General features: G+C 45.7%; 1 long non-coding RNA gene across 7 annotated transcripts in view; it reads left to right on the top strand.

Annotated features, from left to right (window-relative positions):
* LOC141088970 (uncharacterized) overlaps positions 1-16,945 on the top strand; it is a 96,350-nt gene that overhangs the window by 9,953 nt on the left and 69,452 nt on the right. For all 7 annotated transcript variants that reach the window (XR_012232115.1, XR_012232113.1, XR_012232114.1 and 4 more), the window contains exons 2-3: positions 7,790-7,851; positions 14,877-14,948. This is a non-coding gene — a long non-coding RNA (uncharacterized lncRNA). The remainder of the gene's footprint in view (positions 1-7,789; positions 7,852-14,876; positions 14,949-16,945) is intronic.

Here is a 16,945-nt window from a genome sequence, read left to right as displayed (position 1 = left end):
GTACCTTTGCTGTCCCCAATGTCTGCTGCTTGACATTGTTGTAATGGACAACCGTCTTAGAAATTTTAAGGATGAAGGCAACATGACGCTCACTGTATTCCTCTGCTAGTAAAGCCAGAATTGAACCCTTTTCCTCACTCAAGACTTTTCAACTCTATTGGAATGGTTAAAAGTTATTTTTTCATTCCTATTACTTGTGGGATATTACTAGCACTTGTTTTACCATCCAGCTTGTCCTTTTACAAGAGGATTGTGAACACCACAGTGGGTTTTTTTTTATACTTTTCTTCGTTAAATAAGATTTGGTTCAGGTGAGCACCTAATCAGAAGCACATTAAAGGTAAGGTGCCGTGTTTTTTCATAATTTAATGTAAAAAAGAAAATAGTATAAAAAGATATCGTCCCCTAAGCTTGACTCAGTGGTGTGTATGGATTTTTTTTTTTCTGTAGTAATGCAGCCACTGGGGGCTGCCATCTTACCTCTCTGGCTGCTGAACGACACTTTCCATGCTCATTTACAGCAGTCCCTGGGCATAAGAGATAATAATCGGCTGCCGACCCTATCTCTTTCATTGCAGCAGCATCAGGAGTGAACTGGCCATGCCCCTGGGCAGCTCAATTCACAGCTGTAGGTGTGGCCAGGCACCATCTTATTAGAGCCCAGTGCTTTCCTTTTAGCAATAGCCCTGGATGCTCTTCTGTTCCAGCATAACAGGGCTTGGATGTTCGCTCTGCACATACCAGCTGTAAGAGAGGAACCAGGACGAGCTCCTGGACACCAAGCTGCTCTTTCCAAAACACAGGGCCAGCTGCTGCCCCTGCAAAACATAGGAGGAGCTGCTTCCTACTGTTTCAAAACACTTGGCAATCTGCTGGACATCTAATCCTCTTCTGTGTGATACTGACTGCTGAGCCGTGTATCTAATCCTCTCCTGTGTGATACTATCTGCTGAGCCGTGTATCTAATCCTCTCCTGTGTGATACTATCTGCTGAGCCGTGTATCTAATCCTCTCCTGTGTGATACTATCTGCTGAGCCGTGTATCTAATCCTATCCTGTGTGATACTGACTGCTGAGCAGTGTATCTAATCCTATCCTGTGTGATACTGACTGCTGAGCCGTGTATCTAATCCTATCCCGTGTGATACTGACTGCTGAGCCGTGTATCTAATCCTATCCTGTGTGATACTGACTGCTGAGCAGTGTATCTAATCCTATCCTGTGTGATACTGACTGCTGAGCCGTGTATCTAATCCTATCCTGTGTGATACTGACTGCTGAGCCGTGTATCTAATCCTATCCTGTGTGATACTGACTGCTGAGCCGTGTATCTAATCCTATCCCGTGTGATACTGCTCTCCTGAAATACTGTGCTGCTGTCACCCTGCTCCTCCACCATATATCTCCCTCTGTGCTCCCTGTAGACCAGCACGCTGCTCTCCTGAAATACTCTGTGCTGCGGTCACCCTGCTCCTCCACCATATATCTCCCTCTGTGCCCCCCATAGACCAGCACACTGCTCTCCTGAAATACTCTGTGCTGCTGTCACCCTGCTCCTCCCCCATATATCTCCCTCTGTGCCCCCCATAGACCAGCACACTGCTCTCCTGAAATACTCTGTGCTGCTGTCACCCTGCTCCCAGAATCCTTGCCTGCCATCCTCAGTGACCGAAGACACCATTCCTCTCCTCAGATCCTGTCCTGGCGATGTGTGAAAGCGAGGTGACAGGGGCCTGATGTATGGTGGAAGGAGCAGGGTGACAGCAGCACAGAGTATTTCAGGAGAGCAGTGTGCTGGTCTATGGGGGGCACAGAGGGAGATATATGGGGGAGGAGCAGGGTGACAGCAGCACAGAGTATTTCAGGAGAGCAGTGTGCTGGTCTATGGGGGGCACAGAGGGAGATATATGGGGGAGGAGCAGGGTGACAGCAGCACAGAGTATTTCAGGAGAGCAGTGTGCTGGTCTATGGGGGGCACCCTGTTCGGTGCCAGGGATTGTATAAAGAGCGCTGTTTTATACACATGGATGGACCATCTGCTTGTCTGCTGCACAGAAATCCAGGAAACATGTCTGCTGATTGATGGCCTGTTCTGATCCAGACTTTACATGCAAAGACAGTCGGTAACTTTGCAGGCCCCATCAAAATGGCTGCTCACTGTGTTCCTAAATGTCATCCTCTCTTTTCCCTTAGCAAACACCCAGAAGGGTAGGAGAGGAGTGACATCACCCCTATGTCAGCAGACTCCGCCCATATTTACTCCAGTGCAGTAATGTGAGCTAGTTGCACTCGGTTTTTGTGCCAAACTTCAGTAGCTGCTCCCCCTAGTGTTAACAAGTGGAAATGCCAAACTTTTTAAAATTATTTTTCATATTTTACAAAATTAAAAACAAATGATATTTTTTAAGAAAATGTAAACATTCTTTACATTTTTTTTCAATTGCTGAAAAAAATTTTTTGGGATGTCATCTTCCCTTTAAGTAGAATGAGGTGTACTCTGGTTGGAATTCAACTGATACTGGAATGGAATGGCTGACAGACATGTAGAGAAGCTGATTTTTATAAAACTGCAGTGGTCTCTTAATTTTTGCCAGAGCTGTATATATGCATCTATTCTATAATGTGTATATATCCTATTCTAACCTGTCACTCTGTGATTATACTGTATGCGGCAAATCATTTGCCGGCTTTTTATCTAATATATATATCTATATAATGTGTGTTTTGAAGAATAGTTTGAAAACGATCTGTAAATGACAGCTGCTGTATGTAAAAGCTAATGTTAAAATTGCATTGCAATCAGATAGCAGCCGCACTGCATTCGGATGTAAATCGGATGCTACGTGTGAGAAATTGTATTATACTCACATTACACTCCTGCTACTCTCGGCAAGGAGACTCTGACCGATTTTTCATACGGTAAGGCTATGTGCACAGAGTTTTTTGCCTCTGCGGATTTTGTAGTGAAAACCGCAGATAAATCCACAGGACTAAAGTCATGCGGTTTTGCCCTATAGTTTTACACCTCATAATGGATGAGGTGTGAAACCGCAGCGTTTCTGGACAAAAGAATTGACATGCTGCGGATTGTAAACCGCAGCAAATCCGCAGCATGTGCACAGGGTCTTTCCAGTTTACCATTGAAAACAATGATACTGTACAGCGCACCTAAATCTGCTGCGGACCCGCAGCTGCAGATCCGCAGCAGAATCCGCACAGTGTGCACATACCCTAAGGCTGTGTGCACACGCTGCAGATTTTGCTGCGGTTCCGCAGCGGTTTTGGCCGCTGCGGACCCGCAGCAGTTTTTGCTGCGGTGTACAGTACCATGATTCCCTATGGCAATCAAAAACCGCAGTGCAGACGGTGCGGAATTTTCTGCGCAGATTATCTGCGGTTTTCAATCCGCAGAAAGAATTGACATGTCAATTCTTTCTGCGGATTCTGCTGCGGTTTGCCATCTCCTCCATAGAGGAGATGAAAAACCGCAGAGCAATCTGCAGGTAAAACCGCAGGTATTTTGACCTGCGGATTTTACAAAATCCGCGCAGATGAATCCGCACCTAATCCGCAGCGTGTGCACACAGTCTAAGTGTGACGCCGGCCTAACAATCACTGCGGTTCATTATTAGTGTTGGGGTACAACAGTGAAGTGTCCTAACTCTGTTTCTGCTGTATAATTTGTTTACCACATTTATTTTGAATATTTTTCATTCTAGACATACAGTATATGTCACAATCGCTACGGTGATTTCTTTGCGTATTTCAATTGTATATAATTTCTGATTTTCAGATCGCTTTCATATCTATCCTGGTTCTTACGCAGGACTTTGGTCCTGGCTGTGTGCACACGTTGCGGATTGTCCAGCGGAATTTTCCGCTCAGGTTTGTGTAAAACCGCAGGTCAAAAGACCTGTGGTTTATTTGCAGATTTTCTGCAGTTTAGCCTGTGGGTTTCCCCTGCGGTTTGACACCTGCCATGGAGCAGGTGCCAAACTGCAGCGGAATCCACGCAAAGAATTGACATGCTGCGGTTTTGAAACCGCAGCAAATCCGTACAAAAAGTTCCGCACCGTGTGTACTGCGGATTTCATTTTCCATTGATTATAATGGTACTGTACACCGCAGCAGAAACTGCTGCTGATCCGCAGGACCAAATCCGCTGCGCATCCGCAGCGGAATCCGCAGCGTGTGCACATACCCTTTTAGCTTTTTCACCCACCCTGGTGCTATTTCTCTGGCACTACTCCTGTTGTGCTGTCTGAAGGGATGAACTAGAAAAAGGGAATTGGACTAAGGCTGGAGTCACACACAACGAATAAAAAATCGGTCCCATTTTAAAGGTCCGAAATCGCACAAAGGTATCTTAACCATTGATCCGTTTTTGATGCAATTTTTCTTCATCGATGCGATTTTAATCGCATGTAAGGATGCTTTTGACATCCGTCTGGCGAGATTTTCTCGCAGGATAGCTAAATGGACATATAATGGAGCCCAATGACAGGTTTCTGCACACAAACGAATTAATAGATCTAGACACATTATATATATATATATATATATATATATATATATATATATATATATATATATATATGTATATGTGTGTATATATATATATATATTACATGTCATAGAGACACATATATATATATATATTTCTAATTCATACAGTTCTTAATTGCAGAATAGCCGCTGAAACATTAGCTGGCTTTTCTATAACATTCTCCTGCCCGACATGAAATGACACATGGTTTACATATAGTTAACCAATTCATTTCATGTTTTTTTTTATGTCTATGACTATTAATTAGATGAGTGCTTGTGGGTAAAATTTTGGAGATGTAGGGGTTGATTTAAGTGGTTAATTCGTTGTATTAAATTGCAGGGACTCCCTGCAGCCTCTGACGTCAGCGGGAGTCCCTGCAATTTAATACAGCGAATTAACCCCTTAAATGAACCCCTACAACTCCAAAATTTTACCCACAAGCCCTCATATAATTAATAGTCATAGACATAAAAAAAAACATGAAATGAATTGGTTAACTATATGTAAACCATGTGTCATTTCATGTCGGGCAGGAGAATGTTATAGAAAAGCCGGCTAATGTTTCAGCGGCTATTCTGCAATTAAGAACTGTATGAATTAGAAATATATATATAAATGTGTCTCTATGACATGTATAATATATATATATATTCTCTCTAATATATAAAGCTCAAAGTGTGTATGTGTGTATGTATGTGTGTATGTTTGTATGTCCGGGATAGGCATCCGCACCGTCGCAGCTACAGCCACAAAATTTGGCACAGTCACACGTCTGGACCCCGAGAGCGTCCTAAGCTATGTTGCGAGGCAAAATTTTAACCCCGCGCGTTCCAATTCACCAAACAATTTTGCCCCTATCTACATACTGGGGGAAAAAGTGTGTGCGCGTCAAGCCCCGCCCCTCATTGTGATTTCACAATGCCCCTATTTGCATACTGGGGAAGCAGTGTGCGCGCCAAGCCCCGCCCATCATTATGATGTCACAATGGTTGCCATGGCGACCTTTGTCATCAAAGGTTGCAAGCCCTGCCGCCGCTCATTATGATGTCATAATGGTTGACTATGGAATGGAGGATGTGTGATGAGTATATGGGCACCGGACTATGGGATGGAGGATATGTATGACAGGTATATGGGCACGGGACTATGGGATGGAGGATATGTATGATGGGTATATGGGCATGGGACTATGGGATGGAGGATGTGTGATGGGTATATGTGCACTGGACTATGGGATGGAGGATATGTATGACAGGTATGGGCACGGGACTATGGGATGGCGGATATGTATATGGGCACGGGACTATGGGATGGAGGATGTGTGATGGGTATATGGGCACTGGACTATAGGATGGAGGATATGTATGATGGGTATATGGGCACGGGACTATGAGATGGCGGATATGTATGACAGGTATATGGGCACGGGACTATGGGATGGCGGATATGTATATTGGCATGGGACTATGGGCTGGAGAGTATGTATGATGGGTATATGGGCACGGGACTATGAGATGAAGGATGTGTGATGGGTATATGGGCACTCGACTATGGGATGGCGAATATGTATGATGGGTATATGGGCATGGGACTATGGGATGGAGAATATGTATGATGGGCATGGGACTATGGGATGGAGAATATGTATGATGGGTATATGGGCATGGGACTATGGGATGGAGGATGTGTGATGGGTATATGGGCACGGGACTATGAGATGAAGGATGTGTGATGGGTGCATGGGACTATGAGATGAAGGATGTGTGATGGGTATATGGGCATGGGACTATGGGATGGAGAATATGTATGATGGTTATATGGGCACGGGACTATGGGATGGCGGATATGTATATTGGCATGGGACTATGGGCTGGAGAGTATGTATGATGGGTATATGGGCACGGGACTATGAGATGAAGGATGTGTGATGGGTATATGGGCACTCGACTATGGGATGGCGAATATGTATGATGGGTATATGGGCATGGGACTATGGGATGAAGAATATGTATGATGGGTATATGGGCATGGGACTATGGGATGGAGAATATGTATGATGGGTATATGGGCATGGGACTATGGGATGGAGGATGTGTGATGGGTGCATGGGACTATGAGATGAAGGATGTGTGATGGGTATATGGGCATGGGACTATGGGATGGAGAATATGTATGATGGGTATATGGGCACGGGACTATGAGATGAAGGATGTGTGATGGGTATATGGGCATGGGACTATGAGATGAAGGATGTGTGATGGGTATATGGGCATGGGACTATGGGATGGAGAATATGTATGATGGTTATATGGGCATGGGACTATGGGATGGAGAATATGTATGATGGGTATATGGGCATGGGACTATGGGATGGAGGATGTGTGATGGGTATATGGGCACTCGACTATGGGATGGAGGATATCTATGATGGGTATATGGGCACGGGCCTATGGGATCGTGGATATGTATGATGGGTGTATGGGCACGGGACTATGGGATGGAGGATAATTATAATTTTCTATAACTAACCACAGTTAGTTACTATGCCCGGGCAGCGCCTGGCTCTTCAGCTAGTGTGTATGTGTGTGTGTATATGTATATAATATATATATATATGTCTAGCTCTATTAATTTGTTTCTTTATGTAACCGGACACTGATTTTACTGTATTTTGGAAAAAAAATTGCCGGCTTTTGGTGCGATTTTATCGCAACTCACACATCGGGTCCATTTGCAATCCAATTTTTTCACACCCCCATAGACTTGCATTGTCGAATCCGATCCGAAAATCGGTGACAATCGCAGCATGCTGCGATTGTCTCGGTCCGAGGATTGGATCCGATCAAAAATCGCATGATGTGAGCTGCCCCATAGAATAACATTGGGACGAATGCAATGCAATTTTTTTTTTTTTTTTAATCGCATTGCATTTGGCCGTTTTAATCGCTAGTGTGACCCCGGCCTAACCGATAATTCGGTTTCCAGGAGTCCCTCAGGGCAGCACTTTAATTTTCCCTCCCTTATGTTTATCTTTAGGCTTGCACAAGATAGATCTACCTGCAAGATCGTTCATTCATCAAGTCACCATGGCTTTAGTTGGTGGCCATTAAAGTGTTTACCTTGCATATGAGTTTCTAGTGGCTCGCATAGACTATTTGCATCCATCCTTTGGTGGTACTTTGAAAAATGCTGAAGGTGGAAGGGGCCTTTTAACCTCTCTGTAATCCTGTCCTGTTATAGGTCAAGGGAAGGACTACCTCCTGGTATGCTGTCCTCAGGGGAATTCTGGATCCGAATTAATGGTAGGTCTACCGTCTAATTACCTTTTCTCTTACTGTAACAATCATTTTTGTATATCGGACATTTTTTGTTTTCCAAGTGGCCAGTAAAAGTGATATGGATTGGTAGCTGCTTTTCATTTATTTTCTACTTTTAGTTTTGTATTCATTTATTTCACATGTTGTGCCCCACATAATGTAATATAGGACCTCTTGGTGACATTTCTACATTGTAATGCTTTTTTTTTTTTTTTTTAATCTGATTTCCTCTGTAATCCGGGCTGGTATATTAGACCCAGTTACAGTGGAAACTATGCCTTCAGGGTGCATTTCAGAGCTCACTTGGTCTCCTAGGTCCTAGCAACTCCTGCTCCCATTGATTACATGACCGTTAGCACTTCCTGTTGTTATATATATACATTGCTTGTTCAGGTCTTTGTATGCATCCCTTAAGGCCCCGTCACACTAAGCGACTTACCAGCGATCCCGACACCGATATCAAGGTGTCAGGATCGCTAGTAAGTTGCTATGTGATCGCTGGTGAGCTGTCATACAGACAGCTTCACCAGCGATCAGCACAGCGACGCCGCGCGTGCGACATCGCTGGCCATCCCTGTAAAAAATAGATTTAAAATAAAAAATATAGTTATTCTCACCTTCCGGCGTCCCTTTCAGCCATCCTGCCTTTCTAAACGCTCCAGTCCCAGTGATCCTTTGCGAGAATGACTGCGAGAATGTCACGGTCTTGCGGGATCGCGAAGTCTCGCCGTCATTCGTGCAAAGGATCACTGGGACTGGTGCGTGGAGAGAGGCGGGAATGCTGTGCAGGACATCGGAAGGTGAGAATAACAATATTTGTTTTTTTTTTATTATTATTTTTTACACCTGATCGCTTGTCTACCGCCTGTCACACACAGCGATGCGTGCTGGCCAGCGGGAGACCAGCGACCAAAGAAATGTCCAGAGATTTCCCAGAGCGATCAGCGATACTGGCAGGGGGGCCGCTCGCTGATCGCTGTCACACACAGCGATCTCGCTGGTGAGATCGCTGTTACGTCACAAAAGTTGTGACTCAGCAGCGATCTCGCTACCGAGATCGCTTAGTGTGACGGGGCCTTTAGGAAGATAGAGAATGTAAACAAGCCATCTCTTCTCTATGCAGAATCCATCTTTGACAGCTGGTTTCCCATACTCATAGCTGCATGATGTCATGCAGATGCTTTAGCACATTTCAAAAAGCCACTACAGCGTTTTATTGTCTATGGGCTGTCCAGTAGTTCATGAAGAAAATGGTCATTGAAAATCAGGTCTTTCTCACGTGTTTTATTGGACTTGAGCTTCCAGTCAAGTGGGTGACGCTGTATGTGGGTTCAGTCTTCAAGCTGAATGTCAGCACAAAGTTGTGGGATTTCCTCCATGATGCCAGGGTAGTTCAGCTCATCCTTCAAACTGCAGTCAACAAGACTAGTGGGTGGAGTTTTATGACTGAACCAATATCCAGCGTGGCCCACATGACTGAAAGCCAGAGATTTACATAGAAGGTGAGTACAGATTAAACGTGTTTTTTACTTATATATTGAGATGTATATTTGCAGACACATGTTACAGATGAACATTATATTACCTATACGGCATTGGGAGCAGTTTAGTAGGGCATAATGACATGACAGATTCCCTTTAACCATCCAAATGTAGGCGGTTGAGTGCGGCATAGGGATAAAAAAAATTCCATTTATGCATAAAAATCCCCTAACCAACTTCTGTTTTTGTGCACTTTAAATTTTTCATCCTGATGCCATACTCCATCCTCAGTATTTGCCTGCTCATGTGAATACTGGTGTTAAATCGAGCAGGGTAGATCTAACAAGTGAGTGAATGGTTTTTGCAGACATTTTTTATTTTTTTTTTTTTTCTTACATCTCCCTTTATACCTGTATAAGCTGGAGGAAGTTTCTTCTTAAAATTGTTGGGATGTATGCGATTATTGTATTCTTATTCTTAACGAGCAGATATTATGCAAGAAAACATAGATTTGGTACATTATCAAAAAATTGCCAACTTCTGCTGTTTGTAATAAATTAATTAGACAAGAAAAACTGGTATCACTCAACACATTTAACCCCTTTCCTACATTGGACGTACTATTCCGTCCATGTGACCTGGGACCTACCGTCTTTTTCTGACCATAAGACACACTTTTTTCCCCCAAAATTTTGGGGGAAAGTGTGGGGGGGGGGGTGCGTCTTATGGTCGCAATATGCTTACATCCGTCCATGACTGGTGCGGGTGCCGAGGGGCTCTGTGGTGCGGTGGTGGCAGCGGGCTGTGCTCCGGTGCAGGGGTAGCGGCTCTCTGTGCTCCGTGGGGGGCTCCGCCAGCATTTGCTCGAAGCCCGGAGGCCCCCGCACATCCGTTGCTGGCTGCTGCCATGTTGCGATGGCCTCCGGGAACATGGACGCCGGGAAGATGGCCGCCGGTCCGGGGACGGCGCATGCGCAGGTTCAGATCTCGGGCGACGAGATCTCGTTGCCGAGATTTGAATCTCGGCTCCTGAGATCTCGTCATCCTGGCTAGTAGGAGCAATGCCTAGTAAAAGACTGAAAAATGAGGATGAATGAACTCAGGGAGATCAACATCCAACACTGCGGAGACACCATCACGTTTCTCAACGCAGTGATTCTAGAGCAATGCCCCCATCCCTTATGGGAAATAAGCAAAAGCATGTAAAACAGAAGCCACGGAGACACCTGTCACGCTCGTTCCTTGGCTGAATGGTGCGAACCGGGGGGTTGTGGCCCCACTGTGCCACAAACCAGACTACCCTGGAAGGGGCGTGACTACGACAGCTACCTCGGTCTTCACTGGAGCCTCTGATGGTGAGGTCAGGCTTGTGCGGCAGATAGCTGTCGGGTGCCACTTCAGGGTGGTGTCTGGCTGTGGCTGCTGATCCCACTTGGAGACAAGTCACTTGGACAGATGTGACTGACAGGCAGACTGAGACACAGGGCAAGAAGGTACGACAGATACAGGGCAAGCAGGCGTGGCTTGGAGACACTGGGCAAACAGGCGTGGCTTGGAGACACAGGTTTAGGCGGGCACGGCTTGTGACACAGGTTTAGGCGGGCACGGCTTGTGACACAGGTTTAGGCGGGCACGGCTTGTGACACAGGTTTAGGCGGGCACGGCTTGTGACACAGGTTTAGGCGGGCACGGCTTGTGACACAGGTTTAGGCGGGCACGGCTTGTGACACAGGTTTAGGCGGGCACGGCTTGTGACACAGGTTTAGGCGGGCACGGCTTGAGACACAGGACGGGCGGGCACGGCTTGAGAAGGAACAGGTAGGGACCTGTTCACACAGCAGGTGCAGGTATGGATGCAGGCAGGCGTGGAATATGAAGGAACAGGTTTGGACCTGTTCACACAGGAGGTGCAGGCAGGCGTGGAATATGAAGGAACAGGTTTGGACCTGTTCACACAGGAGGTGCAGGTATGGATGCAGGCAGGCGTGAAATAAGAAGGGACAGGTTTGGACCTGTTCACACAGGGGGTGAAGGCAGGAGTGGAGAGAGAAGCTGCAGAAAGAGGTTCTGCAGCGGCAGCAGGAGTGGAGCAAAGCTGAACCACAAGGTCTGTGGAGAGAAGCTGCAGCAAGAGGTTCCGCAGTGGCAGCAGGAATGGAGCAAAGCAGAACCACAAAGTCTGTGGAGGGAAGCTGCAGCAAGGGGTTCCGCAGCGGCAGCAGGAATGGAGCAAAGCTGAACCACAAGGTCTGTGGAGAGAAGCTGTAGCAAGAGGTTCTGCAGCGGCAGCAGGACTGGAGCAAAGCGGAACCACAAGGTCTGTGGAGAGAATTTGCAGCAAGGGGTTCTGCAGCGGTAGCAGGAATGGAGCAAAGCAGAACCATAAGGTCTGTGGAGAGAAGCTGCAGCAAGAGGTTCTGCAGCGGCAGCAAGAGCCGTGCAGGCAGAGCGGCTAAGGAGCTGACGCACAGATAGGGAGGACACAAGGAAAGACACGGCAGAGAAGGAACCACAGACAAGGAGACCGACAGACAGAGGTAAGACTGAGTTCAGACAGAGACACCGGGACAAAGACACAAGGACCAGGATATACTGCCTCCTGGTGTCAGGACTCTGAACATTTTTACCTTTTTGCATTACTGCCCTTTTCCAAGATGGTGTCCTTGGTCTCATGTGCATTGTGTCCTCCTGCTATAAAACTCCACCCCAGCCTTCAGTCTGTGCTTGAGTATTCTGCCTTGCATTCAGCTCCTGACCTCTGATTGCTCCCTGGCTATATACCGTCTCCTGTGAACCTGTGTGGTGATCCTGCTGCTCTGCTCGGAGTTCCTGCTGCATACTCCAGTTTCCAGAACTCTTCTTCCTCTGCTGCTCCTGTTTCACTTCCATCTGCATTTGCTGATAATGTAAGCTGTTCCTGCTCTGCAAGAGCCTGAGACTATTTTCCTGGTCAAGCTAAGATAAGATTTGAACTGCCTTTTAAGCTTACTTATCTGTGTCTGGACTAAGACAAGGATTTATTCATGCCAAGTATCCTCAAGAAATAACTGCTTCATAGACTTTTTGCTTGATTGCATCTTCCTCTGAAGTTCCTATAGACTGCTAAGCTGCTTCTTATATTTTCTCCAAGTGTTGTGGACTTGAGTTTCTTTCTGCATCTGTTGTATCACCGTGTGTTAATATAGACTTTACCACTTATAAAGCTGTGTCCTGTAGTCATCTTGTTCCATGCACAGAGTCTCCTGAGTTATCCCCTATAATTATTACACCTGGCAGGCGGACAGAGAACAGAGAAGGCACTGGGAACAAGACTCAAGGGCCAGGATATTCTGCCTCCTGGCAGGCAGACAAGGTACAAAGCGAGACAGAGTATTCCTGCAGAGAAGGAGATACACAGAACAGGGCCTGGCTTCCTCAGAAGCAAGATACTAACTGAGTATAGACATTGCACAGGCAATGTTTCAGTGGGAGTAGCGAAACTAAATAGTCAAGGGCTCCAGGTAATTGGTCAGGGACAGATTACACAGGTGCACCCTGACTGCATAAGAACCAGAGAGTTCAGGCGCCGCCCCCTTAGACACACAGTCTGGAAACATGGAGAGCAGAGGCACAGAGCTGGCAACAGACAGAATTCACAGCATGGCTTGAAGCAGAAAGTAAGTTGGTGTGCGGGGGATGGGAGGCCATGCAGTGATGCCAGCAGGGTTGTTACAACACCATCACATATTTCTCAACGCAAGCAATGACTAGCCAGGTCTTTCCCCGGGAAGGAACAACCACGGGAAGGGCAGTCTCCAATGAAGGAAATCACCTATGCCAAAACATGGTATCCATCCACAGACAGCTGTTTCGGGGTATTGCTTGCGTTGAGAAACGTGATGGTGTCTCCGCGGCTCTGCAAACGTAACGACGACCGCAGACCATTCCATAAAAGTCTGCATTTCAAAATGTCACTACCTCCATTCCGAGCCTTTACGTGTGCCCAAACAATGGTTCCCCCCATATATGGGGTACCAGCGTACTCAGGACAAACTGGACAACAACTCCAAATTCATAGAAAAATGACACTTTTGTTGTAAATGTGATGCATAGACGGACACCAACTTCTGCCAGTGACAATTGTCTCCAGTTCATTAAAATTTTTGGGTTTCCATTTTGCAACCTTCTTCAAACCTCTTCTAAGGTTTTCTATAGTGTTCAAATCCTGAGATTGTAATGTCCACTACAGAATTTTACAGGACTTGTTCTTAAACCAAGACTTGATGAACTTTGAGGTACAGTATGCTTGGGATTATTATCGGGTTAAAAGGTCCAGTGACGCCCTAGCTTCAGCTTTCTTGTAGCATTGCCTGATACTTGAATGAATCCATTTTGCCCTCCACACACAGCAATTTTCCAGTATCAGCAAGGAAAGGTGGCCCCAAAGCATCACAAGCCACCACCATGCTTTACTACAGGCATCACTGAACCACCTGCATGCTACAATGTAGGCATCATCGATGCTTCACTACAGGCATCACTGAACCACCTGCATGCTACACTGTAGGCATCATCGAGCCAATGTCATGCTTCAATCCATGGACTTCATTGCGTCACAGAACAGGATCTCAAAAAGTATGGCTTCTTTATGTGGTTTTGAGCATATTTTTATTGTTAATTGCTCTCTTAATGTAAATTTATGAAAGCCTCTTTCAGAGTTTCAATGGCTTAAATTGAGAAAGTGACTTCTAGTCACATAGAAAATGCTGAAGTGATCCATCTGTTCATAACTGCAATTATGTGGTCCAATAGAGAAGTGGAGCGGTGATAGAAATGGCAGAAAACTGACAGGAAGTACTAACACACAAAAAATAAATTGTTGATATCGGAGGTAGTGAAGTAATAAAAAAAAAAGTTGGCGTGTTAATTTAACTTTGAACTTGTGAACTACACTTCCAACTTTATCTCTAGGAACATTCAATGCCTGTTGTATATTTTTGTATTTGTCTTGTTTGTGCAAGACAATGATCGCTTAACATCTTGGACCAATCTCTTGATAGCTACAGAATACTGTATACTACAGGTTATTATTCATAAGGAATCTAAAGTATATAAAAAAAATTGCATTTTGGCCCCGTTACTGCCAAAGATCAAGATAACTGTTTAAAAACTTGCAATAATTTTTGAACTCTGTGCCACAATAGCTTTTTTTAATATACTGATTATGGCACAGCACAGTTTGGGTTGTTTTTTTTAAGGGAATAAAGACTATGGATTTAATCCTTTTTTCTAATAAATAAAGGCAATTAGAAGATTTGCTATGTGAACCTAGCTATAAGAAAATACCCTTGTTCTGCTTCCCTGCTAGAAAAAAAACATGCGTATTTATAAATTTGGTCTCTGTTTTCCTCTGGTCATGCAATCACTTACTGTACAATCACTATATGTAGCCAGTTGTTGAAATTTCCCATATAGACTTGAAAGGATACTTTTGACAGAAAACAAGTATGAATAAATCAGCGCAAAACTTGTATGTCTCTCTTAATTAGGCAGCCAGAACAGCGGTACAAGTCCGAGATTACAATATTACCAGACTGATTATTCATACTGACAAGCGAAGGGTAAGTAGGTTTACATTTTGAATGACTGTTTTATATTGGAATGGTTGTGTAGATGCCATAAATCTGTGCCTTTAACCCCTTACTGGCACATTTTGGTTCCTGTGTTTCACTTGGGCTGAGACTGCATCATACCCGGGAGATGCTGATTGTCTCACACAGTCAAAACTGCCTCTTAACACCTGTTAACTTCTTAAATGACACTGATTCTGTTGTATTAAATGGAGGGCTTTGTGAGGGGCCTCTTGCATTAAATGTTGGGCTATGTGGGACCCATTACATTAAATGATAGGTTGTGTGGTGACCGTTACATTTAATGTTGGGCTATGTGGGGCCTATTACGTTAAATGTTGGGCTATATGGAGCCCATTCTACTTTATGGAGGGCTATGTCGCAGGGCAGGCTAAAAGGGCCAAGAGTACTGTATGCCCCGGTGATAAGCAAAAAGGAAGGCCAAAGAGTGTACGTCCCAGTAGTAGGTAAAAAGGTTCAAGAGTGCTCTACAATTGTCTGCAAAAAAAAAAAAACAAGGAGTGCACATGCAGCCGGTTAAAAAGGCAGTTGCAGGCCAATGGCAAAGGTATTCTCTGGTGGCACCCCAACGGCAAAGGGTGTTCTCTGGGGCTACTCTAATGGCAAAGAATGTGTTCCTGTGGCACGCCAACAGAAAAAGGTGTGCTCCGGTGGCACACCAATGGCAAAATGGCCAAAGCGTGTACCTTGGTGGCAGTATAAAAAGCCCAAGATGGACGTTTTGTTGGTAAGCTAAAAGGTCAGAGATAGCAAACGGGTGGCAGGCTAAAAAGCCCAAGATGGTTGTGTCATGGTAAGCAAAAAAATACCAACCAGCAGCAAGCTAAAAAGCCCAAGATGGATGCACTGGTGGTAGGCAAAAAAGCCAGACAGTACACCCCAGGGGTAGAAAAAAAAGCCCAAGATGGGCATTCTGGTGGTAGGTAATGTTAGCAACAGCGGAACGCACTTTATAAAAATAAATAATAAAGTGCGTTCGCCGCTCGGGGTCCACCGTGCAGTAGATGTTACACCGCTGCTAGGTAATGACAGACTAGCAATATGGCGGTATAATGCGCACGGGTTAGACTTCACCCGAAGTGCGCAAAGCGGGCTCTGTTCACACACAGAGGCGCCGCAACAAAAACATGAAAATGCTGAGCCTGTTAGTGTCACAGACCACAGGGAAATGCACACAAGGTATCTGGTCACATGAGCAGGACCCAAGGCAGAGGAGCTGCGTCCCTCTAGACCTACCGTGTGTGCGGCGTCGCTACTGCGGACGCCAAGGAGGGCTGCAGCGCGGCGTAGGGCACGGCCGCTAGTCGACAAAGCTAGAAGGCAGGCGCAGTGTCGGACACTAGAGTAGAGGTACGGAGTGCACAGTGGCCTAAGGCTTGCTACTGACTGGCGCTGACTGCTGCACTAATTCCCTATCCACATGCGTAATATCAGAGGGAAGGGGTTTCAAATGAGTCAGTCACCAGAGTCATACATCTGTCACCATTCACACATTTAGCTTGAAAAGTCTGTACTAGCGCATGGCCGAACGGTCGTGCGCGCTTTTTATAGCCGTGCAGGACCTTCCAGATCTCCGAGATGGACCAATGAGATCTGGAGCAGGACCTGAGCACATGACTCCTGATCTCCAATGGGAGATCGTCTCGTGAGCATGCCCAGTAGGAGCACAGAGGAACTTAGTCTCTGGAGCGGTCTGCTGCAAAGTAATCTTCTCTGCAGTAGATAGATAGCAGGAGACCGCAGAATGTGAGGCTCGGGGTTCCTGCAGAGCAGACGCAGAAACCAGACGCCTAACAGGTAATTAGGTGAGAGAGCACACTGGTGACATACTAAAAAGCCCAAGATGGGTGCCCCGGAAGTAGGCAAAAGGACATAGAGTGCACCCCAGTCACAAGCTTAAAGCTCAAGGTAGGTGCTCTTGTGGTAGGAAAAAAGGCGAATGAGTGCACCCCAATGGCAGTCTAAAA

This window comes from Dendrobates tinctorius, unplaced genomic scaffold (assembly GCF_039654945.1).
Source record: "Dendrobates tinctorius isolate UK_male_01 unplaced genomic scaffold, ASM3965494v1 ptg000043l, whole genome shotgun sequence".
Classification (NCBI taxonomy): Eukaryota; Metazoa; Chordata; class Amphibia; order Anura; family Dendrobatidae; genus Dendrobates; species Dendrobates tinctorius.
This window is presented reverse-complemented; position numbering and strand designations above follow the sequence as displayed.